Here is a 24,644-nt window from a genome sequence, read left to right as displayed (position 1 = left end):
TTTCGTTGAAAGCAAGTTTGTAGAGAATAAATGCTTGATCTCTTTGAATGGAATGGTAGTTCTCTGCCTTGCTACAGTCCTCTGTGGCTATTTAAGCCATCCCCCACGGAAACTAGCCGTTAGACACCTATTTCTGCCCGTTCTGCACACTCTGCACAACCTGACAATGTGTCCGTTGGGGTCGGAGTCGACTCGCGCGATCAGGAGTCGACTCGGCTGTAGCGGGAGTCGACTCATGCTTTTCTGGAGTCGACTCGGCAACTGTTCCGGATTTGAATTAAAGTAGCTTCTTCGACTGGGAGTCGACTCGTCTTGACCCGGAGTCGACTCGCCAACTTCTGGAGCTGACTTGGCATTTTCGGAGTCGGCTCCTCCCATGAAATCCGTAGATCAACTTTTCAATTTGGTCCGCTCGAGTCGACTCGACAGTCCTGGGAGTCGACTCGGCGCTCAGAGCCCGAACTCCCGATCTTCTATCTTTTGGCTCGTCCAGTCTTGGAGTCGACTCGAACTTTCCCGGAGTCGACTCGGCTCTCAGTTTCCGAAACTTAGTCTTCTGCCTTTTTGGTGTACTGCTGCCTTGGAGTCGACTCGAGCTGTCTGGGAGTCGACTCGACTCTCAGAGACAACAAATTGATCTTCTGTCTTTTTGGGTCGCGCTGTCTTGGAGTCGACTCACGTATTGCGGGAGTCGACTCGAATCTCAGAGTTCGAAAACGGTTCTCTGACTTTTGCCTTGTGTTCCACTGAGAGTCGACTCTCACTTTCTTTGGAGTCGACCTGCCAACCATCGGAGTCGACTCGCATTCCACAGGAGTCGACTCGAATCTCAGGGTCGAAAAAACGCTCTCTGACTTTTCTGTCTGTAGCTTCTTGGAGTCGACTCATATTACTCCGGAGTCGACTCGGTAAGCATCGGAGTCGACTCGCGCACTTCAGGAGTCGACTCGCTGACATGTTTTGAGTTGATGCTTTCTGTTCGTCTGTCTGTTCTCAGTCGGAGTCGACTCGTACTGGTCTGGAGTCGACTCGAGCCCGTGCCAGTGATTCTGATACGCTTGGAGTCGACTCGTAATATCCTGGAGTCGACTCAAGTCTCAGACTTTGGTTCAAACTGACTTCATACCTTATCCAAAATATCTTGAACCAATTCTAGAAACACTTAGACACGATTTTCACTGAAACACTTAATTGAATTCATTAGTAAACATAAGATATACTCAAACGCTTTGAGCTCATCAAAATCAAATAGGGGTTTTAATCAATCACTCCACAATCTCCCCCTTTTTGATGATGACAAAACTTTGAGTATATGTAAAGTGAATTGCTTAATAAACAAGGAAATAAAATCCATAAATGAATTCAAATATCTGGTTATTTGATTTATCCAATCTTGAAAGGTGTGAAACAATAAATTTTGGAGTTAAAGCTCCCCCTTTCATTTGGAATTATATAAGCCTTCATATCATGCAATCAATTGTTTGGCTTATATATATTTAATGATTTAGCTTTCTTAAAAATTCAGATTCTCCCCCTCAACATACGCATTTTACTTTGTTTTGATTCTCTGAATTTCCTTTTAATGCATTGAAGTTTTTGAACTGAAATTTTTGGTTTTTAGAGGGAAAATCTGTCAATTTATTCTTGAGTAGGATTCGGCTAATCTCCGAATATCCCTTGAATAGATTCTGGAGATTACTCCATTAGGAGCCCCAACAGAAAGATAATGAGCCTCGAGGTACCAAATCCACTAAGAACAAATTATGTTTTAATTTTCATTTTGATTCCTTTTATGTTGATTCCATTTACATATCTATTAAATATTTCTCCCCCTTTTTGTCATCGTATCAAAAAGGAGGTAATCAGAACACACAATCAATCATAGATCAAATGGCACAGAATTGCAGAAAATATGGCTACTCATTGTATTGATTTGTATGTAAATACATTTGAGAATACAATAAGTAAAGGAAAACAATACATATCCAAATACAAAACGATATCTAGGGCTTCCTCGAAGAGGATGTGGCTCCCCGAGGCATGCGCTCAGCGAGTGCTTGGACCGCATTGGTGACGTGCTCTAGCTGTCGGATGATGGCCGAGGTGGCCCTGCTATGCATCGTGTCGAGCTCGGTCACCGACTTCTGAAGTGCGTCCAGCTTGTCGATGAGCACATTCGATAAGCGCTCAGCCCCCTGAGTAGTGGTGCTCATGTCCTTCCGGATGTCATCGCGCATCTTCCGAGTGATACCCGTGACCTCACTCATGCTGGAGAACTGAGCCTGGATCAAGCTCCGGACATTGTAGATCTCTTCCCGTACATGGGCCGTCATGTCAGTCACGGCAGTCAAGGAAGGGACCAACTCAGAAAATGTGGGTGCAGGAGTGGGAGCAGGCACTGAACCTCGGAGCTCCCGAAGTAGATCATCCCGCAGGTCTCTGACAATCTCCTGCCGCAACTCCAGGAGCTGCTCAGGAGCGATCCGGACCTCCATGGGTGGTGGAGCTGAGGAGGAGGGTCCGGCTGAGGTGGAGGGTACTGGAGTGAAAGGCTGAGTGGGATAATCAGAGTCTGGGTCAGGACTAGGAGAGTGTCTGGTGGTACGTGTGGAGGTAGAAGACTTCCTAACCCATGTCCCCTCGACCTTCCGAAACCCCATCCTGTGTAGGGTCCCCGGACGCATGCGATCTATCCATCGCAATGCACGAGAGGGTTCCCCCTCAGGAATAGGGATCTCGGCCTCCCTAAAGATAAGGGTGAACAACATGCCATAGGGGAGGGTGAGCCTAGGTCTATCTAGTGGCTCACATAGGTATCTATATATCATCTTGGGAAAGTTTATGGGGGTATCCTGGAGAAAGTAGTACATGAGGGCTAGGTCCCTCTCAGACACAAAGTCGAACCGTCCGGTCTTTGGGAATAAAGACCGAGAAATGATGCTCAAGAGGAGCCGCATCTCAACTGAAAGTGAGCTGGCGGACACCTCATCTAAAGGAGACTGGGGTGGATGCCCTAGAATGGCCGTAAGGGCCTCAGTCCTATCTTCGGGGTGTGTGGGAGCCACCCCTAACTGTGGAAGGTGGAGGATTTGGGCTATGAAATCCTCGGAAATAAACAGTGGGACACCGGCTACGGTTCCCTCTATTCCCCCATCCCCCCTATGGACAGTACCATAGAACTCTCTAATCAGGCCAGGATATGTGGGGAGGTCTAGGGAACAAAAATACTCTAAACCCTGGGCCCTAAGTCTATCTCCTATAGTGAAGCCCTCCCGGGAGAGATAGTCGAAATCGACGTATCTCCCGGTGGAGACCGCCTTCCCGGCACACGGCCTCGAGGGAACGGCCCTCGGCGGGGAACGAGTCGGAGGTTGCGGCCTCGCGGGATCGTGCCGAGCCTTGGATCGCCTCTCGGGACCGGCCTCGGGTTGGCGCCTCTTCCGGACAACGGCTTTACGAGGCATTTTGACCTAGGGAAGAGGAATGAACCTAAAGACACGAGGAAAATGGACGGAAAAAGGCTTGGGAACGGCCGGAGACGACCTAGGAGTCGGCTCTAGGGCTTGTGAACAGTGGCGGCGGTGAATAGAAATGTTTTGAAAACGATGGAGCTAGGGTTAAAAAGTCGGATCCCGACTGCGAGTCGACTCCTCTGAGTCGCGAGTCGACTCGACCTCGAGTCGACTCCAAAGTATGCGCGAGTCGACTCTCCTTATGCGCCTATTGACCTTGAGTCGACTCCCGACTGTATGCGAGTCGACTCACCCTCTGCGGCCATTGATCTCAAGTCGACTCCCGTAAATGTCCGAGTCGACTCTCCCTTATGAGCCGACTCTGAAACTTACTCGAGTCGTCTCGAACTTTGGCACGCACCTAAAAATCATGCTATGTTCGTGCCGAATGAGGAAAAATCACTAAATTAAGATCTGATTTGATGATCATTGAAAAGAAACTCTATTTTAACCACAATCTAATCATCAAAATCAATGAATCTAGTGGAAACTACCACTAGGATGGATCGATCACTCCTAATCCCCTCCTAAGCACACTAAATCTCTCTTCACTTAAGGGTTTTGTAAAAATGTCAGCTAATTGATCATCAGTACAAACAAATTGAAGTGTCACATCACCATTCAGTACATGATCTCTTATGAAGTGATGTCTTATCTCAATATGTTTAGTTCTTGAATGCTGAATTGGATTTTTAGTTAGATTAATGGCACTTGTATTATCACAATTAATGGGAATTTTGTCTTGTTTAATGCCATAATCTTCTAATTGTTGTTTGATCCACAAGATTTGAGCACAACAACTCCCGGATGCAACATATTCAGCTTCAGCAGTAGATAAAGCAACCGAGTTTTGTTTCTTGCTAAACCATGAGATTAGGTTTTCTCCTAGAAATTGACAAGACCCGCTGGTACTTTTTCTATCAAGTTTACATCCAGCAAAGTCTGAATCTGTGTATCCTATTAATTTTAGGCTAGATTCTTTAGAATACCATAAACCTATATTCTTGGTTCCTATTAGGTATTTAAAGATTCTTTTGACTGCAATTAGATGAGATTCTTTAGGATTAGACTGATATCTTGCACACATGCAAACACTAAACATGATATCAGGTTTACTTGCAGTTAAATACAACAAAGATCCTATCATACCTCTATATAGCTTCTGATCTACAGATTTACCTGATTCATCTTGGTCTAATTTGCATGATGAGCTCATGGGGGTGCTGATTGATTTGTTTCCCTCCATATCAAACTTCTTGAGCATCTCCTTGATGTATTTGGCTTGACTGATGAAGATGCCTTCTTCAGATTGTTTGATTTGAAGTCCAAGGAAGTAATTCAGCTCTCCCATCATGCTCATTTCAAATTCACTCTGCATCAAATCAGCAAATTCTTCGCAGAGGCGATTGTTAGTAGCACCGAAAATAATATCATCAACATAAATCTGTACTAATAACATATCTTTGTTTTGCCTTTTCAGAAATAGTGTTGTATCTACATTACCCCTAGAGAACTCATGTTCTAATAGGAATTTGCTAAGTCTCTCATACCATGCTCTAGGTGCTTGTTTCAAACCATAAAGTGCTTTGTTCAATTTATAAACATGATTAGGGTATTGATGATTTTCAAAACCAGGAGGTTGTTCTACATATACCTCCTCATTAATATACCCATTTAAAAATGCACTTTTTACATCCATTTGAAATAATTTAAAGTCCTTAGAGCATGCAAAAGCTAGTAAAAGTCTAATTGCTTCAAGTCTAGCTACCGGAGCAAAGGTTTCATCAAAATCTATACCTTCTTCTTGATTATAACCCTTTGCTACTAGTCTAGCCTTATTCCTTATTACAATACCATTTTCATCAAGTTTATTTTTATAAATCCATTTGGTACCTATAATTGAATATTCAGTAGGTCTTTCAACTAGATTTCATACTTTGTTTCTAGTAAATTGGTTTAATTCTTCTTGCATTGCATTTATCCAATTTACATCTTTTTCAGCTTCTTCTATGTGTTTGGGCTCAAAATGTGAAACGAAAGCTAGATGATTGTTTAAGTTCCTAAGGGATGCTCTAGTCCTAATAGGTTGAGATGGATCATCTAGAATTAATTCCTTAGGATGCCCGTGAGCATACCTCCAAGCTTTAGTTAGCCCATGATCCACAATAGCCTCTTGGCTTGATGATGCACCTTCAATTAATTTTTGATTATCATCTTGTAATGTCATCTCATCTATCTTTTCTTCAAGAATTTCAGCATCATCATCAAAATTAACTCTCTTGCTAGAAGAGATGTCACTAGAATCATCAAATACAACATGTATAGATTCTTCTATAACTAAGGTTCTTTTATTAAAGACTCTATAGGCTTTGCTAGTTGTAGAGTACCCCAAGAATATAGCCTCATCAGATTTTGAGTCAAATTTTCCTAGATTATCTTTCCCATTATTATGAACAAAACACCTACATCCAAAGACATGAAAATAGTTTATCTTTGGTTTTCTGTTTTTCCAAAGTTCATAAGGTGTTTTCTTTATAATAGGTCTCAATAAAACTCTATTTAGTATATGACAGGAAGTATTAATGGCTTCTCCCCATAAGTACTTAGGGAGGTTACTTTCACATAACATAGTTCTAGCCATTTCCTCTAGAGTTCTATTTTTCCTCTCCACAACTCCATTTTGTTGTGGTGTCCTAGGTGCAGAAAAGTTGTGTGTTATCCCCTTTTTACTACAAAATTCTTCAAATAAATAATTTTCAAATTCGGTACCATGGTCACTTCTAATAGCTATTACTGAAGTATCCCTAGCATTGGTTACTTCTTTATGAAATTTCTTGAAAACTGAAAAAGCTTGATCCTTATGAGTTAAGAACATGACCCAAGTGTATCTAGAATAATCATCTACAATAACTAGACCATATTTATTTCCACCTAGGCTTGTGGTTCTAGTTGGTCCGAATAGGTCCATGTGTAGTAGTTCTAGAGGTCTAGAAGTTGAGACACAATTTATAGATTTAAAGGAGTTCCTTGATTGTTTGCCAAATTGACATGCTTCACAAATTTTATTCTTTTCAAACTTTAATTTTGGCAAACCTATCACAGAATCTCTTTTAACTAGTTTGGATATTGTGTCCATGCTTGCATGACCTAACTTACGGTGCCATAACTAACTAGCATCATTGTCCTTAGTTTCATTAACAACTAAGCATGGGTTGTGTTTGGCAAGATCCTCAAGGTCTACAACATACACATTCCCACGTCTTATTCCTTTAAAAACTAAACTATTGTCATTTGGGTTTGTTACGATGCATAGTGATGGTTTAAACATAACATCATAGCCTCTATCACATAATTGACTAATGCTTAATAAATTATGCTTAAGACCATCAACATATCGAACATTATCAATAAAAGTAGAAGGGGTAATTTGTACTTTACCTATACCAATGATGTGACCTTGGTTGTTGTCTCCAAAAGTCACAGCACCTCCCTTCTTAGCTTCAAGGGTGAAGAATTGATCCTTGTCACCCGTCATGTGTCCTGAGCAGCCACTGTCCAAATACCAGCAATTTTTGTTGACCTTGGCTGCAAGACACTCCTACACAAGCAGATCATATAATCTTAGGTACCCAAGTTTTCTTGGGTGCTTCATGGTTAGTCATATTGGTTCCTTTTGGAACCCATACCCTTTTAATTTTTCTTTTAGTTTTTCCTTTCTTATAGTCACATATGTTTGCTTTATGTCCTACAGTTCCACAATAAAAGCAGGTTACTTTCTTAGTTTTGCTTTCTCCAGCTTTAACAAAGAAGTTACTAAGAAGTTTTTGCTTATTTTTAGATTTATATCCTAAACCCGCTCTATTAAATACGGCTCGTTGACTATTAAGTATTATATTCAGTTTTTCTAAACTATATGTAAATTTTTCAACCAAAGGTTTGTACTTTTCAAGTTCTTTAGTTAGAGTTTGTTTTTCGGTTTTTAGAATGTTTAAATCTTTTATGACATTCTCGTTTAAGATTTGTTTATTGTTTTTAAGTTCTGAAATTTTCTTAGTTAGTTTTTCAATATCTTTACTCAAGGTATTAGTCTTTTGAGTTAAGAGTTGATTGCTTGTCTTAAGTTCTAAATTTTCTTTGGTGATAGAGTCCTTATCCTTAACTAATTTATCGTATTTATGTAAGTAAGATTGATTAGCTAGCTTTAGCTCTTTGTTCTTAAGGTTTATAGCCTTATATTCTATCATTAATTCATTAAATGCATCATACAATTCATCAAATGTAAAATCTAGATGCGTTTCGGACGTTACCTCATTTTCATTGGCCATGAAGCAGAAATTGGCCTTTTCTTCTTATTCTTCATCCGATGATGAAGATGATGCGTCGGAGTCCGATAAGGTGGTGACAAGGGCTTTCTTCTTCTTGTACTTGCTGCTCTTCTTTAGTAAGGGACACTCAGCTCTGATGTGTCCCAGCTTTTTGCACTCATAGCAACCAATCCCCTCATTTTCCCTTTTCTTACCTTTATCCTTACGATAGAAATTTGAGGGGCCTCTCCTTTGATGATAGGACTTCTTGTGGTTGATGAATTTTCTGAATTTGCGCACAAGAAGAGCCTCATCATCATCTCCCTCATGATCCTCTTCTTCACTGCTGCTACTGCAAGATAAGTCCTTGTTAGATGATGTAGACTTAAGAGCTATTACTTTTTTCTTATGGGAGGACTCTTCTTCGCTGTGCTGCTTCATTGTTAGCTCGTGAGTCATTAGGGATCCAAGGAGCTCTTCAAGTGGAAGTTTGTTCAAGTCCTTAGCTTCTTGGATTGCCGTCACCTTGGCTTCCCATGACCTTGGTAGACAGCGAAGAATTTTCCTGACAAGATCACTGTTAGTATAGTTTTTGCCAAGGCTTTTTAGGCCATTGACAATGTCAGTAAACCTAGTGAACATGCTAGTGATTGTCTCATTAGAATCCATCTTAAATAGTTCATACTTATGAACTAATATATTTATTTTGGATTCTTTGACTTGATTCGTGCCCTCATGGATCACTTCAAGTCTGTCCCAAATCTCTTTTGCAGAATTGCAAGTAGAGACTCTATTGAATTCATTCCTATCTAATGCACAGTAAAGCACATTCATTGCTTTAGAATTGAGTTGTGCCTTTCTCATGTCATGTTCATCCCAATCCTTTTCTAGTTTGGGTACAGTGACCCCCTCTACATAGATGGATGGGATGTATGGTCCATTTGATACAATGGTCCACATCTCATAGTCTTGGGCTTGGATGAATATTCTCATCCTAGCCATCCAATATGAGTAATCGGATCCACTAAAGAATGGGGGTCTTTGGGTGGACTGACCCTCAATGTGGGAAGATCCAAATGGAGTTGTCATTTCGATCTTTTACTCTTAGGGTAGAAGAGTTTAGGCTCTGATACCACTTGTTGCCCAGATAGACAACCCAAGAGGGGGGGTGAATTGGGTTTTAAATAATTTTACAATTAAAACTTTTGTAGATGACTAATTAATACTTTTGCAAGGTGATTAATTAGTTGCTATGTGCTGTGAGTGAAATGAGAATGAGAGAAAGAGAGACAAGCAATCACAAACACGATGTTTATAGTGGTTCGGAGCTAACCCTTGCTCCTACGTCCACTCCCCAAGTCTCACTTGGGAATTCACTATAACCCCTTGGATTACAGCCGGTTGTTTTCCAAGCTCACAACCAAACTTGTTGTTTTACGAGCTCACAACGAACTCGGTCGGTTTTTCCAGGCTCACCGACTAGAACCAACCCCGATTGTTTTTCCGGGATCACAATCGAACCCTTACACGTTGGTTTTACACTCGGCTCACCAACCAACCTCTACACCCTTGATTCAATCCCCCGATTGAATCAAGCAAAGACAATATGGAAAGAATAAGAAACAAACAGAAAAACTGAGCTTCTTAAAAAGTAGATTTGCTACAATATAAACTAGAGAGAAGTTAAGAGCCCTCAAACACTTTTGCGTTGGAGTAGAATAAGGCTTCTTGAACTTTGAGTCTCCTCTGGAACGTCTGATCGACTTGAATGCAGGAGGAGACTTCTTTCAACGCTGGGAAGAGGTTGTTGGATTGAGTTAATGGCGCTCTTCCTTCTTTTTCGTTGAAAGCAAGTTTGCAGAGAATAAATGCTTGATCTCTTTGAATGGAATGGTAGTTCTCTGCCTTGCTACAGTCCTCTGTGGCTATTTAAGCCATCTCCCACGGAAACTAGCCGTTAGACACCTATTTCTGCCTGTTCTGCACACTCTGCACAACCTGACAATGTGTCCGTTGGGGTCGGAGTCGACTCGCGCGATCAGGAGTCGACTCGGCTGTAGCGGGAGTCGACTCATGCTTTTCTGGAGTCGACTCGGCAACTGTTCCGGATTTGAATTAAAGTAGCTTCTTCGACTGGGAGTCGACTCGTCTTGACCCGGAGTCGACTCGCCAACTTCTGGAGCTGACTTGGCATTTTCGGAGTCGGCTCCTCCCATGAAATCCGTAGATCAACTTTTCAATTTGGTCCGCTCGAGTCGACTCGACAGTCCTGGGAGTCGACTCGGCACTCAGAGCCCGAACTCCCGATCTTCTGTCTTTTGGCTCGTCCAGTCTTGGAGTCGACTCGAACTTCCCCGGAGTCGACTCGGCTCTCAGTTTCCGAAACTTAGTCTTCTGCCTTTTTGGTGTACCGCTGCCTTGGAGTCGACTCGAGCTGTCTGGAAGTCGACTCGGCTCTCAGAGACAACAAATTGATCTTCTGTCTTTTTGGGTCGCGCTGTCTTGGAGTCGACTCACGTATTGCGGGAGTCGACTCGAATCTCAGAGTCCGAAAACGGTTCTCTGACTTTTGCCTTGTGTTCCACTGAGAGTCGACTCTCACTTTCTTTGGAGTCGACCTGCCAACCATCGGAGTCGACTCGCGTTCCACAGGAGTCGACTCGAATCTCAGGGTCGAAAAAACGCTCTCTGACTTTTCTGTCTGTAGCTTCTTGGAGTCGACTCATATTACTCCAGAGTCGACTCGGTAAGCATCGGAGTCGACTCGCGCACTTCAGGAGTCGACTCGCTGATAGGTTTTGAGTTGATGCTTTCTGTTCGTCTGTCTGTTCTCAGTCAGAGTCGACTCGTACTGGTCTGGAGTCGACTCGAGCCCGTGCCAGTGATTCTGATACGCTTGGAGTCGACTCGTAATATCCTGGAGTCGACTCAAGTCTCAGACTTTGGTTCAAACTGACTTCATACCTTATCCAAAATATCTTGAACCAATTCTAGAAACACTTAGACACGATTTTCACTGAAACACTTAATTGAATTCATTAGTAAACATAAGATATACTCAAACGCTTTGAGCTCATCAAAATCAAATAGGGGTTTTAATCAATCACTCCACAGTGTGGATTGTTCTCCTCAGCTGATGGCTCCTCAGCTGATCGACTCTTTGGTCGGGGCTGAAGTCGCTTACTTTGGTTGGTCGGTTGCTTGGCTGGGGCCGAGGCCGTCTCCTCGACTTATATCTGGGGTCGAGAAGGTAGGTCTGGCCCCAGGTTGAGGTGTCCAATATTTTTTCCAACATATGTTTTCCACTTCTAAGGCCGAACTGCCTTCCGGTTCGGATGAAAATCAGCCCGCCACTTTGATCGAGGATGAGACTTTCATCGTGGGCAATAAATGTACCGATCTATCTTCTCAAAGCGTTGCCGCATCTGGATTGTCCCAACATCATCATTGTAGTGTTTCCCTTGAGGCATCATCAAAGCAGCGATCCGGCGGATCGCCCGTGCCATACGTCGAGCTGGCACATGGTGCGATCTGTTGCGGTAGGCAAATCGACACTTTGATTGGGGATGCCTGCACCTCTATATAAGGGTGTCCCCAACCTTCAGCCTCCACCCCTCGCTGCGCTTGCTCCTTGGTCCGAGTGCTCGAGTGTTCAAGCTAGCTCCCAGGTGATGCTCCGATGAAATCTTTCATCTTTGGCTTCGGCATCCCCCTCGCTCCACCATTCCTAGTGGGTATTCGCTGCTTTGGCTATTCGACCCTTCTCATTGCTTCTCTGTGAAACAAATGACAACATAGCATCATATGATTAAATTGTTCATTTTCATCAATTACATGGACTTAAAAATCTAAAAAATGAATTAATTTTTTATTTCTAAACATTTATACACTATAGATTATGATCAACTGTGTCAACTTGAAAGGTCTACCCTTAATTTTTTTTTTGGATGTATTGGAAATGATACCTTGGGACGGATGTAAAGCTAAGCAAATTGCTTCCGCACCAAGAACCGAGGACTGTGTAGGTTGTAAGAGATGTGAATCCGCCTGCCCAACAGATTTTTTGAGTGTCCGTGTTTATTTATGGCATGAAACAACTCGCAGCATGGGTCTATCTTATTGATACGTTACAAAAAACTCCACTTGAATCATTTGATTCCTCTTTACCGACAAAAGCCCGTACTCGATAAAATTTATTATTTCGAGCACGGGTTTTTCTGGTCAAAACATATCTTGTCTTTATCATTTGGACCCAATGCACTTGAATGCACTCTAACCTAACTACTTGATTATTGTTTTTTATTTTCAATTAACTAACAAAACTTAAAATAAAATTAGCCCCAACATATGTATTGTAACTACCAAATGATTCTTTTCGATAGATATTACAACTTTACCATTCAAATGTCTCGTATCATGTGCTAGTCTAACTTATAGAAGGTTATCCAACTTAGATCAGTCATATGTAACTTTTTGTTATACTTTTCACCGTAAACAACAAAATAAAAAAATAAATAAATAATCAAAGGATAAGTCCGGACAAGGAGAATGCCGGTCGGCCATAAGATCAGCCAAGTATCCCGCAGCCCAACCACGAACAAACACATCATGTCTCTGCGATCACATCCTCCAATCCTATAAACGACAAAGAAAATTACAGGAATTCTGATCATTTGTTTATCATACATTAGAAGGGTTCCAAAGTACTGCAACGCACCGTCCAAACTGATGATGGACTTCTCCACCTCCCTGGCCGCCGCCCTCCTGGCGGTGCTCCTCTATGTCGCCGTCCTCCGGCGGTGGCACCGCTCCTCCTCCAAACCCCCTCCAGGCCCACCCGGGCTCCCCCTCGTAGGCAGCCTCCCCTTTCTCGACCCGGAGCTCCACACCTACTTCGCCCGCCTCGCCGCCACCCACGGCCCACTCTTCAGCATCTGGCTGGGCACCAAGCTGGGCATCGTGGTCTCCTCCCAGGCCCTCGCCCGCGAGGTGCTCGAGGACCACGACCCCATCTTTGCCAACCGCGACGTCCCCTCCGCCGCCCGCGTCATAGCCTACAGCGGCGCCGACATCATATGGAACCCCAACGGCCCCACCTGGCGCATGCTCCGCCGCGTCTGCGTCCGCGAGATGCTCGGCCCCGCCAGCCTCGATGCCGTCTACGTGTTGACCCCCTAATGGGTTTTGTTGAATGCAAAACACTAGAGTAAAATTCCATTATATCTTATCTATTTAATTGAGGAATTCATGTGTTTTATTAAGAATATTGCTAAGAAATGTCTAGGCAAGTTCCCATAATTTTTATGAATTTATTGAAGAATATTTTGAGCTAAAGAAAAAGTTCAGGGATAGCCGAGACGTCTCCTGATAGTTTCAGAGACGTCTCTGGCACAAACAGGAAGAACTAGCACAAGCCGAGACGTCCCCGGCACCTGCGGAGTCGTCCCCGCAAGTAAAAAGCAGACCAGCGGAGACGTCCCCTGAAAAAGCGGAGTCGACTCTCTCAGAGAATTCCAGAAGACTTGTTTTTCGGAGATATAACGGCGGAGTCGTCCCCGAAGCAGCGGAGTCGTCCCCATGCAAAAAGCGCAAACAAGCGGAGACGTCCCCGTAAAGCGCGGAGACGTCCCCGAAGCGCGGAGACGTCCCCGTAAAGCGCGGAGACGTCCCCGGAGCGCCTGGGACGCGACTGACAACTTTTTCAGGTTTGATTTGAATTTCAAACGTCTCTTTTTTGTGTCTAACGGCTATATTTGCTTTTTGGGCTATAAAAGGGACCTCTTAGGTGCTTCTAAACAACCTCTTACCAACCCAACACAAGATCACTCAAGAGAGAAGAAAGAAAAAGAGGTTCAAGGGGGTTAGAGCTTTCAAGAGGAGAAATCAAGTGCATTCAAGCCTTCCCAACTGATTTCGTGCTCAACTACTCACTCCCATTCGGCATTCAAAGCTCACATCCAAGCCAACGCGATCCACATCGGAAGAACCATCATCTCCCACGCTTCCAACGGCTAAAAGGGTTCTTGCGGGTTCCATTGTTTATATTGTTATATTTGCTTGTTTAAGAAGCTTTGATTTGTTTTAAACCTTTATTCTAATATCTTGTAACTTGATTCAATCAAGGGATTGAATCAAGGGGTTAAGGTTTGTTGGTGAGCCAAAAGAAAAAACCAACGTTGTAAGGTTGTGGTTGGTGAGCCTTTGGGGAAAACCAACCGGGTTGGATTGTGAGCCCGTGAAAACAATCGGTTGGTTCGAGTCGGTGAGCCTGTGAAAACCGACCGAGTTCGTTGTGATCTCATAAAACAACAAGTTGGGTTGTGAGCTTGTAAAACAACCGACTGTAATCTAAGAGATTATAGTGAAATTCCCAAGAGGTCTTGGGGAGTGGATGTAGGTGCTGGGGTGCACCGAACCACTATACATCTTTGTGTTTGTGATGTCTTATCTCTTCTATTTCATGCCTTACATTCATGCTTGATTGTGTAATATCTCTAGCTTTGTTTTCTATAGAGTTATAAGTGATTTGCTTAGCTTCCACTCCATTCTTACCATAAACATAGATTAAAATTGATCATACAACTATAAGTTAATTTTAGATCAATTGCACCCTAAAGCCATAGTGTAATTGCTCTAGCTTAATTTTCCACTGCTTTACTTGTAATTGCCTAGAGCTTAAGTAAATAACATCTTATTATTCCGCTGCACTCTATTCAAAGTAAAAATTAGGGAACATAATTTTTAGACAACCCAATTCACCCCCCCTCTTGGCTTGTCACCTTGGGCAACACTACGGCCTCTAGAGACAGGAGGTCCGGTCGACCATCCATCACCTGCACTCCCACGCTGGGACTCCGATCGACGTCGGAGCTCAGATGTTTCTGACGGTGATGAACGTGATCACCAACATGCTGTGGGGAGGGACGGTGGAAGGGGAGGAGAGGAGTTGGGTGGGGAAGGAGCTCCGGAGGCTGGTGGCGGAGATAACGGAGCTGCTGGTGTGAGGATCCATGCGGACGTGTGTTTAATCCCACATCGGTTATTCGCTGGGTAGATCTTGGGTACTTATACAGGATCCAGGAACCCAAATAATACCTTTTGGCTAGCCATTTTGGGTGAGGTCTTGGGTTGTTACAAATGGTATCAGAGCCAGGTTTCGATCCTGGGACCTATGGGTTATGGGCCCACCCGCTTCCGCTGTACTGTAACAACCTAGGACCTCACCCAAAATGGCTAGCCGGAAGGTATTATTTGGATTCCTTGATCCTGTATAATTACCCAAGATCTACCCAGCGAATAACCGATGTGGGACTAAACAGACGCCCGCACGGGTGCTCACATACTCTCCTCGTTCAAGCCCTGACATCCTCGTCAGGTTAAGAGTTCAAATCTAATCATATGTGAGGACCCGTGCAGGCGTGTGTTTAGTTCCACATCGGTAATTCGCTGGGTAGATCTTGGGTACTTATAAAGGATCAAGAAACCCAAATAATACCTTCCGACTAGCCATTTTAGGTGCGATCCTGGGATATTACAAATGGTATCAGAGCGGACCCGGCCCATAATCTATGTGGAATAGGAGACACTGCAGCACGAATTCATTGGGGATGACCACGGGCCAATTGTGGTGTTTGTGATTAGATTTGAATAGATTTGAACCCTTAGCCTGACGAGGACGTTAGGGCTTGAACTGGGGAAGTATGTGAGGATCCGTGCGGGCGTGTGTTTAGTCCCACATCGGTTATTCGCTGGGTAGATCTTGGGTACTTATACACGATCAAGAAAACCAAATAATACCTTCCGGCTAGCCATTTTGGGTGAGGTCTTGGGTTGTTACAGCTGGGCAGACCTAACGTGTCGGATTTTTTTTTGGTTCTGGCCCGGTTCGATTTGCAGGGGGCGGAGAGGCAGATGGGGGTGCTGCTGGAGCGGTTCGACTGGATCTTCGAGCCGATAATAAACCGGAGGAGGAAGGTCGGGAGGGAGGGACAAAGGATTTCTTGGAGTATATGCTGAGGATGGAGAAGGAAGGCGGTGATAGCAAGACGCCTTTCCCCATGACTCATGTCAAGGCCCTCCTCATGGTAAAGAAATCTCTCATTCCTCTCTCTCTCCCTATCTTTCTCTTTCTCTCTCTCTTTTAAAATTAATATTTTAATTATGATTTTTTCAATGATATTTAATAAATAGAATTGGGCTATGGTTTTCTTTCATAGGATAATTATTAGTCATGTGGAGTAGTTGAATAAAAAATCTCTAATGTGCGTACCAGAAAAAATTATATTGAGCTATTTTCTCTTTTTTTTGCACATATCCTATCATATCTATTACCGCTAAATTCTGAACCGAGGTCGGAGTGCTACTCAACTTGCTCTGAGGTCGGTAAGAACTGAACTAAATGAGGTGACCAAGGTGAGGTAGATCTGGTCGCCTTCGAGGATTATCTGCAAAAAGTCCACTTGCTGAAAAGTTTTCGATGAGGGACCCTCCAATGTCTAAGTCTAAATGGTAGGGCAATAGTATGGAAGAAAATTTTTTTGTAGAGTAGAGCTCCCGAATGAGCTTACCTAAGAACCCCGAGCCACCCTTTTATATACAGTAGCATAACGATCTGTTACCTGATTTGGCACGATGTGCATTAATTGCAAGGTAACGGTTAGCTGCATTGTTGCCCAATGTGACAACCCAAGAGGGAGGGGGTGAATTGGGTTTTCTAAATTCTTTCGATCTTAACTCTTCTTAATGGATGTGTGTGTGTAATTTAGTTAGTGTCAAATGTATATGTGAAACTGAAAACACAAACAAGGCAATACAAACACACAAAAAGTATAGTGGTTCGGTGCACCCCACAGCACCTACGTCCACTCCTCAAGCGTCTCCTTGGAAATTCACTATAATCCCTCGGATTACAGTTGGATTGTTTTTCGGGCTCACAATCCAAAAATCTTTACAATTTGTGTTTCGGGTTCACCAAAAACCTATGTTGGTTTTTCGGGGTCACCAAAAATCTATTCCGTTGGTTTTACAAGCTCACCAACAAACCTTACAATAGGATTAAGAATACAAGAAACAAAGCTCCTAAATGAGCATATAAATCAAATATGCACAAAGGAGAAGAAAAGAAAAAATGTTATCTCTTTGAAGGCGCTTTTCTTTTCTTCGCTGAGATTGCTTCACTCTTCAAGGGTTGGTGGAGCTCTTGATTTCTCTTTGAATGTGCTCAACCACCTTATCTTTTGTTGTTGGAATGAAGCAAAATTAATCAAACACTTTGAGGCTAGGGTTTTTTACTTGAATGCTCTTCTTAATTGCAAAAGATGCTTTCCACTGATGAATTGTACCCCTTAAATACTTTTCCAACCTCTAATAGTAACTTTCTAGCTGTTGGAATGGAGAAACTAGCCGTTTCTAGCCGTTGGAGATTTAAAATGCACTTCTGCATAACTAGCCGTTATGCTGTCAGTCGTGTTGGGGTCGACCCAAGCAAATCTGGGGTCGACTCAAGTTTCTGTTCCTCAGACTGGGGTCGACTCATGTATTCCTGGGGTCGGCTCCGGCTGCAGTGGGGTCGACTCAAACTTTTCTATGGTCGACCCTCTTAGAATTTTCAGAGAGTTATCTTTCCGTCATTCTGGGCTGGGGTCGACTCAGCTTCTCTTGGGGTCGACTCGAGCTTCAGTGGGGTCGACTCGAGCTTTTCTGGGGTCGATCCTCTCAGGAATTCTAGAGAGCCGATTTTCTGATTCTTCAGGCTGGGGTCGACTCATGTCTTCCTGGGGTCGACTCAAGATTCAGTGGGGTCGACTCAAGGTCATCTGGGGTCGACCCTCTCAGGGTTTCCATAGAGTTGCTTTTCTGACTCTTTTCACAGGGGTTGGCTCATCATATCTTGGGGTCGACTCAACCTGGGGTCAGCTCAAGATTTCTTGGGGTCGACCCAAGGTCAGTACCAAGTTGTGTCATCTTGTGCCAGAGTGTGCCAAGGAGTGCCAGGGTCGACTCCATTACTTCTGGGGTCGACTCCAATTCTATGCCAAGTGTTCCAAGGTTGTGCCACATCATGCAAAGACGTGCAAAATGTATCAAGGTCGACTCCAAACTACTTGGGGTCGACTCTAACCCTATTTTTCTGCGCTTGAAGATTAGTTTAGCACAATGAAGTAATAAAAAGATATTCCAATGAAATTGATGAAGTATGGCACATTCAAGTTTCATTTCTTTAATTAATAGAATTACAGAAATGCCCCTTATCAAGAGAAACTTCACTCTTAGTTTGATCAAACTAAAAATTAGATTTTCTCTCAAGTTCTTTTAGTATAATTATCTTTGAATGGGTTCTTGAGGATCTTATTAAGCATTGTAGATGAGTGTACCATGAGTGTATCAAGTTTGTTTGATGTATCGAAAGTATATCACTTCTCTCTTACTTGATTAACTTTGTTAATTGCATTGGTACTTCCTTATGACCTTCTTGGTTTTGTAAACTTCAAAATAACATTATGATTCTCAATCTCCCCCTTTTTGATGATTACAAAACATTACATATTCTTGATTTGCCACGCATAAGAAAAGTTTAATTTAACATCATAAGGTGCTTTTGATTCAGGATTTTCAAAATAGTCTTCTTTTTGGAGTATGTATCAAGGAACCAATAGCTCCTCCTATCATCATCAGATTGATGTCAAGTCTGTTTTAACTTTACTCCCCTTTTCTCGTATGTCTCATTGAGTTAAAATTTTCAAGAATTTGTGCCAAATTGAGAGTTTCAAGTTATGTATCGAGGCTACGAAACTTTCTTTAGTTATGTTCCATAAGCTTATATATTAATGAAAATTCAGATTTGCATGTATTCAATGTTCTCCCCTTTAAATATTGATTTCTCTTCTTATATTTTTCTCTTATATGTTTTTCCCTTTTTTCTTATATCTTTCTCCCCTTTTTCTTATATATTTCTCCCCCTTTTTGTCATCATCAAAAAAAATATGTAATATCAAGGAGAATTGCATGCCAATGACAAAGATTATAAATCAAAGGAAGACATTGTATTTCATAGATATCAAAATTACAATGTTCCATACATTCAAAATGCTGTAAAAGATACAATCAACAAAAGACAAAAACACATAGAGATCTAGAATGACTCTAGGCACTAGTCTAAGTGAGCTCCTGTAGTGCTATCTGTAGGCCTAGTAGCATCTAAAGACTGTGATCTAGCTCTAGATCTCCTGGTGTAAGTGGTGAGTGGAGGTCTGGTCTGATGTGATTGTGATGGTCTGTGAGCCCTATGGACTGGCTAGCTCTGTGCCGAGACCTCTAACTCAGCTGCTCGAGCTCTAAGGTGACCATGATAATCTCTCTCTAAGGTGGTCAACCGGTCTGTGAGACTCATCACCTGGGCAGATACTCCTCTGACCTCATCCGTAATACTATCCAACCGACTCATCATCTTGTCGGAAAGGCCCATCACCTGAGTTGCTACAATCTCTGTCATCCTACTCCAGTACTCCTCAGTGTATCCAGTAGGTGTAGAGGATGATGGTCCTGCCTCTGCATGCGACGTCGAATGCTCTGCAGGGATCTCGGGCTCAGGAATGGAATCTCCGGGCTCCGGTACATCACGCTCTGGTGCCTGTGCCCCTGCACCTGTGCGCACCCAGTGGCCATTCAGCTTGTCGTAGCCCATACGAATAAGTGTTCGTGCAGTGTAGATGTCGGTGTGCCGTAGGTCTCTGGAGATCTCACCAACTAAAGTCTGTCTGAAGATCAGAGTGAGTACCATACCATAGGGTAGAGAGGCCCTCGCCCTAGTCACGGCCTCATGCATCTGTCTGATCATCATAGTTGGGAGATTCAGGAAAATGCCCTGAATAACATACTCCATAATGGCCAAATTCCTCTCGGATATATGGTTGAATCTTCTACTCTTCGGAAACAGTATCCGACCGATGAAGTTATGAAGCAGTCTGAGCTCAGCTGAGAAGACACTGACAACCAAATCATCAGAATAGTCGATCTCATCTCTCTCCAAGATCAACTGTAAAGCTCGGATCTTATCCTCTAGTCTATCCGGTATGGCACCCTCACAAGGAAGATGGAGCAACTGTCCTAGACTGTCCTTAGTGACATGAATCTCAACTCCTCGAATCTCGGGCACGAGCCCTCCACTACCAACCCGTAGGGTAGCATAAAACTCATGGATCGAGCCCGAGTAGGTCGGTAGATCTAGGGAGCAGAGGTACTCCCATCCTTGATGCTTAATCCATCCACTTAGCCTAAACCCTTCTTGATCCAAAAAGTTGAAGTTTAGGCGCCTACCGTAGTAACCGGTCTTCCCGCATATCTAGCAAGCAAAACAGAGGGGGAAGGTGGTTGGGGAGGCTCTACTCGTGGCTCGGCTCGTGGAGGTACTGTGGATGGTCTACTAGCTTTGCTCTTCCACTGTAGATCGGCGTGTCACTTTGCTAGATCTCTTGGCCATGGCTTGTTTGGGTCTCATTTTGGCCTAACCCTTCCTTACAACTTGATCTAACGGCTTGGGAGAGAGATCTACCACTGTTTGGAAGTGAATGGAGGGGAGTAGAGAGGAGAAAATAGGGTTTTTAGGGTTTTTGCAACAGTGGAATTGCCCTAAATGAGCTCTCATATCCCCTTTTAAAATAGGGGTCCTGCTGTCGGGTCGACCCCAGCTTTTGCTTGGGTCGACTCAAGGGGGGGTCGACCCCGCTTCAGCCTCGGGTCGGCCCCAGTTCAGGCCTCCAAAAAGATATTAATTTTTTTTGATCTTTTTGTTCTCTGATCATTATCAAACTATTATAGGACATTGATATTCATGTGAGGAAACTATAGATCAATAATTTGATCAATGTTTCATAGGATTTATGACATGAGAGGAGCGTATTATGAGTCAATTGTCCTTTTCTAAGCAAAGGGGTCACATATTCCTAATTTTCTCCTAAGCATGCAAAATCTATTTTCACTAAGAGGTTTTGTAAATATGTCAGCTAATTGCCTTTCCGTGCACACATGTTCAATGCTAATGTTCCCATTTTGCACATGATCTCTAATAAAGTGATACCTAATTTCAATGTGCTTTGCCTTAGAGTGTTGAACTGGATTCTTAGTCAAATTAATTGCACTAGTGTTATCACATTTTATGGAAATCTTGTCAAGCTTAATTTCATAGTCCTCTAATTGTTGCTTAAGCCATAATATCTGTGCACAACAGCTTCCTGCTGCAATGTATTCAGCCTCAGCCGTAGATAGTGCAACTGAATTTTGCTTTTTGCTAAACCATGAGATTAAGTTGGCACCTAAAAATTGACATGTCCCACTAGTGCTTTTTCTATCTAGTTTGCATCCAGCAAAATCAGCATCTGAATATGCATTAAGTTCAAAACAAGAGTCTCTAGAGTACCATAGTCCTATACTAGATGTACTCCTTAAATATCTAAGAATTCTTTTAACTGGAGATAAATGTGATTCTTTAGGATTAGATTGATATCTAGCACACATTCCAACACTAAACATAATATCAGGCCTACTAGCAGTAAGGTAAAGCAAAGAACCAATCATACCTCTATAAAGTTTAGTGTCTACGCTTTTACCTTTTTCATCTTTATCCAACTTACTAGTAGGGTTCATCGGAGTTTCCATTTGGAATCTTCTTTCCTAAATTTCTTGGGGATTTCCTTTGTGTATTTTGTTGGGTGAACGAAGATCCCCTCCTTGGTTTGCTTGATTTGGAGTCCGAGGAAGAAATTGAGTTCTCCTATCATGCTCATCTCGAACTCACCCTGCATTAACTCAGCAAACTCTTTGCACAGAGAATTGTTGGTAGCACTAAATATTATGTCATCTACATATATTTGCACTATATGGAGATTTTTATCTTTTCTCTTAATAAATAGTATTTTATCTATATTTTTTCTATTGAACTCATTATCTAGCAAGAATTTACTAAGTCTATCATACCAAGCTCTAGGAGCTTGTTTCAAACCATATAGTGCCTTATGCAATTTAAATACATGATCGGAAAATTCATGATCTTCAAATCCAGGAGGTTGTTCTACATATACTTCTTCTGTTATGTAACCATTTAGAAAGACACTCTTTACATCCATTTGATATAATTTAAAATCCATATAACAAGCAAATACAAGTAGTAATCTAATGGCTTCTAATCTAGCAATTGGGGCAAAGGTTTCCTCAAAATCAATCCCTTCTTTCTGATTATAACCCTTAGCTACTGGCCTAGCCTTGTTCCTAGTTACTATTCCATTTTCATCAAGTTTGTTTCTAAATATTCATTTGGTTCCAATAATAGATTTGTTTCTAGGTCTTTCAATTAATGTCCATACATCATTTCTTTTAAATTGATTCAATTCATCTTGCTTGGCATTGATCCAATTTACCTCATGTTCGGCTTCTTCATAAGTTTTAGGCTCTATTTGAGATACAAAAGCAAGGTAGTTATTAATATTCCTTAGATAAGATCGAGTTCTTACCCCTTGTGATGGATCACCCATTATTAAGTCTTTGGGGTGACCATGTGCATACCTCCATTCTTTAGGTAGATCCTGATGTTGTGGTGAACTATGGTCATCTTTCTTTTCTTCCTCACCTTGCTTTGATGTATCCTCTCGCTCATGATTCTGTGTATCATTAATATTTAGCTTCTCAAGCTCGAATGTTCCTGTATCTTCATCAAAAATATTTTTCTTCCTAGAAGACTCACCGTTAGTTTCATCAAATATAATATTTATTGATTCTTCAACAATCATAGTGCTTTTGTTGAAGACTCTGTATGCCCTGCTAGATGTAGAATATCCTAAGAAAATACCTTCATCTGACTTGGCATCAAATTTACTTAAATTCTCCTTGCCATTATTTAAGATATAACATTGACAACCAAAAACTCGAAAATATTTAACAATTGGTTTCTTATTTTTTCAAAGTTCATAGGGAGTTTTCTTGATTATTAGGCGAATTAAGATACGGTTTAAAATATGGCAGGAGGTGTTTACAGCTTCAGCCTAAAAGTACTTTTGAAGATTTGACTCACATAGCATAGTGCGAGCCATTTCTACCAAGGTCCTATTTTTTCTCTCAACAACTCCATTTTGTTGAGGCGTTCTAGGTGCTGAAAATTGATGAGATATTTCATTTTCATTACAAAATTCTTCAGTGTTGATTTTCAAATTCAATTCCATGATCACCACGAATTGCAATTAGAGTGGTGTTCGTTTTAGTTATAACACTTTTGTAGTATTTCAAAAAAGCTGAAAATGCTTCATTTTTGTGTGCAAGAAATGATACCCATGTATATCTTGAAAAATTATCTACAATTACTAGTCCATACTTTTTTCCTTCTAGACTTACAGTTCTAGTTGGTCCAAATAAATCCATATGGATAAGTTGTAATGGCCTAGTAGTTGAGACTATGTTCTTAGATTTGAAAGATGATCTTGTTTGTTTACCCAATTGACATGCACCACAAATTTTATCCTTTTCATAGGTTAATTTTGGTAAACCTTTCACTAACTCCTTTTTAACTAATTTTGAAATTAATTCAATACTAGCATGACCTAGTCTTCGGTGCCATAGCCAACTAGTTTCGTTTATCTTATCCTCTTTGACAATTAGGCATAATCCATTTTTCTTTGCTAGATCATCAAGGTCTACTATGTAAATGTTCCCATGTCTATGTCCTATGAGCACAATACTATTATCTTTGGGACTAGTGATTATACATGCTAAAGCCTTGAAAGAAACTTCAAAACTCTTATCACAAAATTGACTTATGCTTAGCAAGTTATGTTTTAGGCCATCAACTAACAAAACATTATCTATGAATGTAGATGAAGTGATACGAATTTTATCCTTTCCAATAATGTGACCTTTGGCGTTGTCACCGAAGGTTACCATTCCACCATCTTTAGATTTCATGGTGATGAATTGATCCTTATCATCTGTCATATGTCTTGAACAACCACTATCTTGATACCATGGTCGATTCTTCTCATTGGTTGTAAGACATACCTGCAAATAAAATCAAGGATGCATTTTAGGTACCCAAGCTATGTTCGGTCCTTTAGGGTTAGTTGTTATGGTTCTTTTTGGAACCCTTTTTACCTTAGTTTGCCTTTCATATTTGATTTTTGGTTATTGTTAAGTTTCCTAAAATCACATTCGTATGCTTTATGTCCTACTTTGTTACAACAATGGCAAGTAGTATTTTTATTTTTTGATTTTACAAATATATTCTTTAAATATTTTTGTTTTTTATTTGCTCTATTTCCTAATCCTGCTTTATCATAAACAGCTCTTTGGCTATCAAGAATCATGTTTAAGTTAGTTGAGCTGAGTGTGAATTTGTCTACCAAGGATTTATATTTTTCAACCTCTTTCTTTAGTTCACTATTTTCTTTAATTAATTTTCAGTTTCATGGTTATTAGATAGTTTTGATTTTTCGACCATAAGAATCTGATTTTCATTCTTTAACATTTTATATTTGTGAATTAGTTTCTTATGTTCTTCCATTAGGTCTAGAAAAGCATCATGTAATTCATCTACTGTAAAATCACAATCAAGTTCAACATCTATCTGATCGTCGTTTGCCATGTAGCACACTTGAGCTGTATGTTGCTGATTTTCCTCTTGTGAACTTGATTCCTCACTCTCACTCCATTCAGTCATGAGAGCTTTCTTTTTGAGTTTTCTTGCCATCCATTTCAATTGTGGACAATCTATTTTGAAGTGCCCGGGCTTATTACATTCATAATAGATTGGTACTTTCCTTTCTTTTTCTTTGTCCTTATCCTTTTCTTT

At 41.6% G+C, this 24,644-nt stretch overlaps 1 pseudogene; it reads left to right on the top strand.

Annotated features, from left to right (window-relative positions):
* Window positions 1-12,547: 12,547 nt before the first annotated feature.
* Window positions 12,548-16,044, top strand: LOC120104329 (annotated as a pseudogene).
* The last annotated feature ends 8,600 nt before the right edge of the window (window positions 16,045-24,644 follow it).

This window comes from Phoenix dactylifera, chromosome 17 (genome assembly GCF_009389715.1).
Source record: "Phoenix dactylifera cultivar Barhee BC4 chromosome 17, palm_55x_up_171113_PBpolish2nd_filt_p, whole genome shotgun sequence".
Lineage (NCBI taxonomy): Eukaryota > Viridiplantae > Streptophyta > Magnoliopsida > Arecales > Arecaceae > Phoenix > Phoenix dactylifera.
This window is presented reverse-complemented; position numbering and strand designations above follow the sequence as displayed.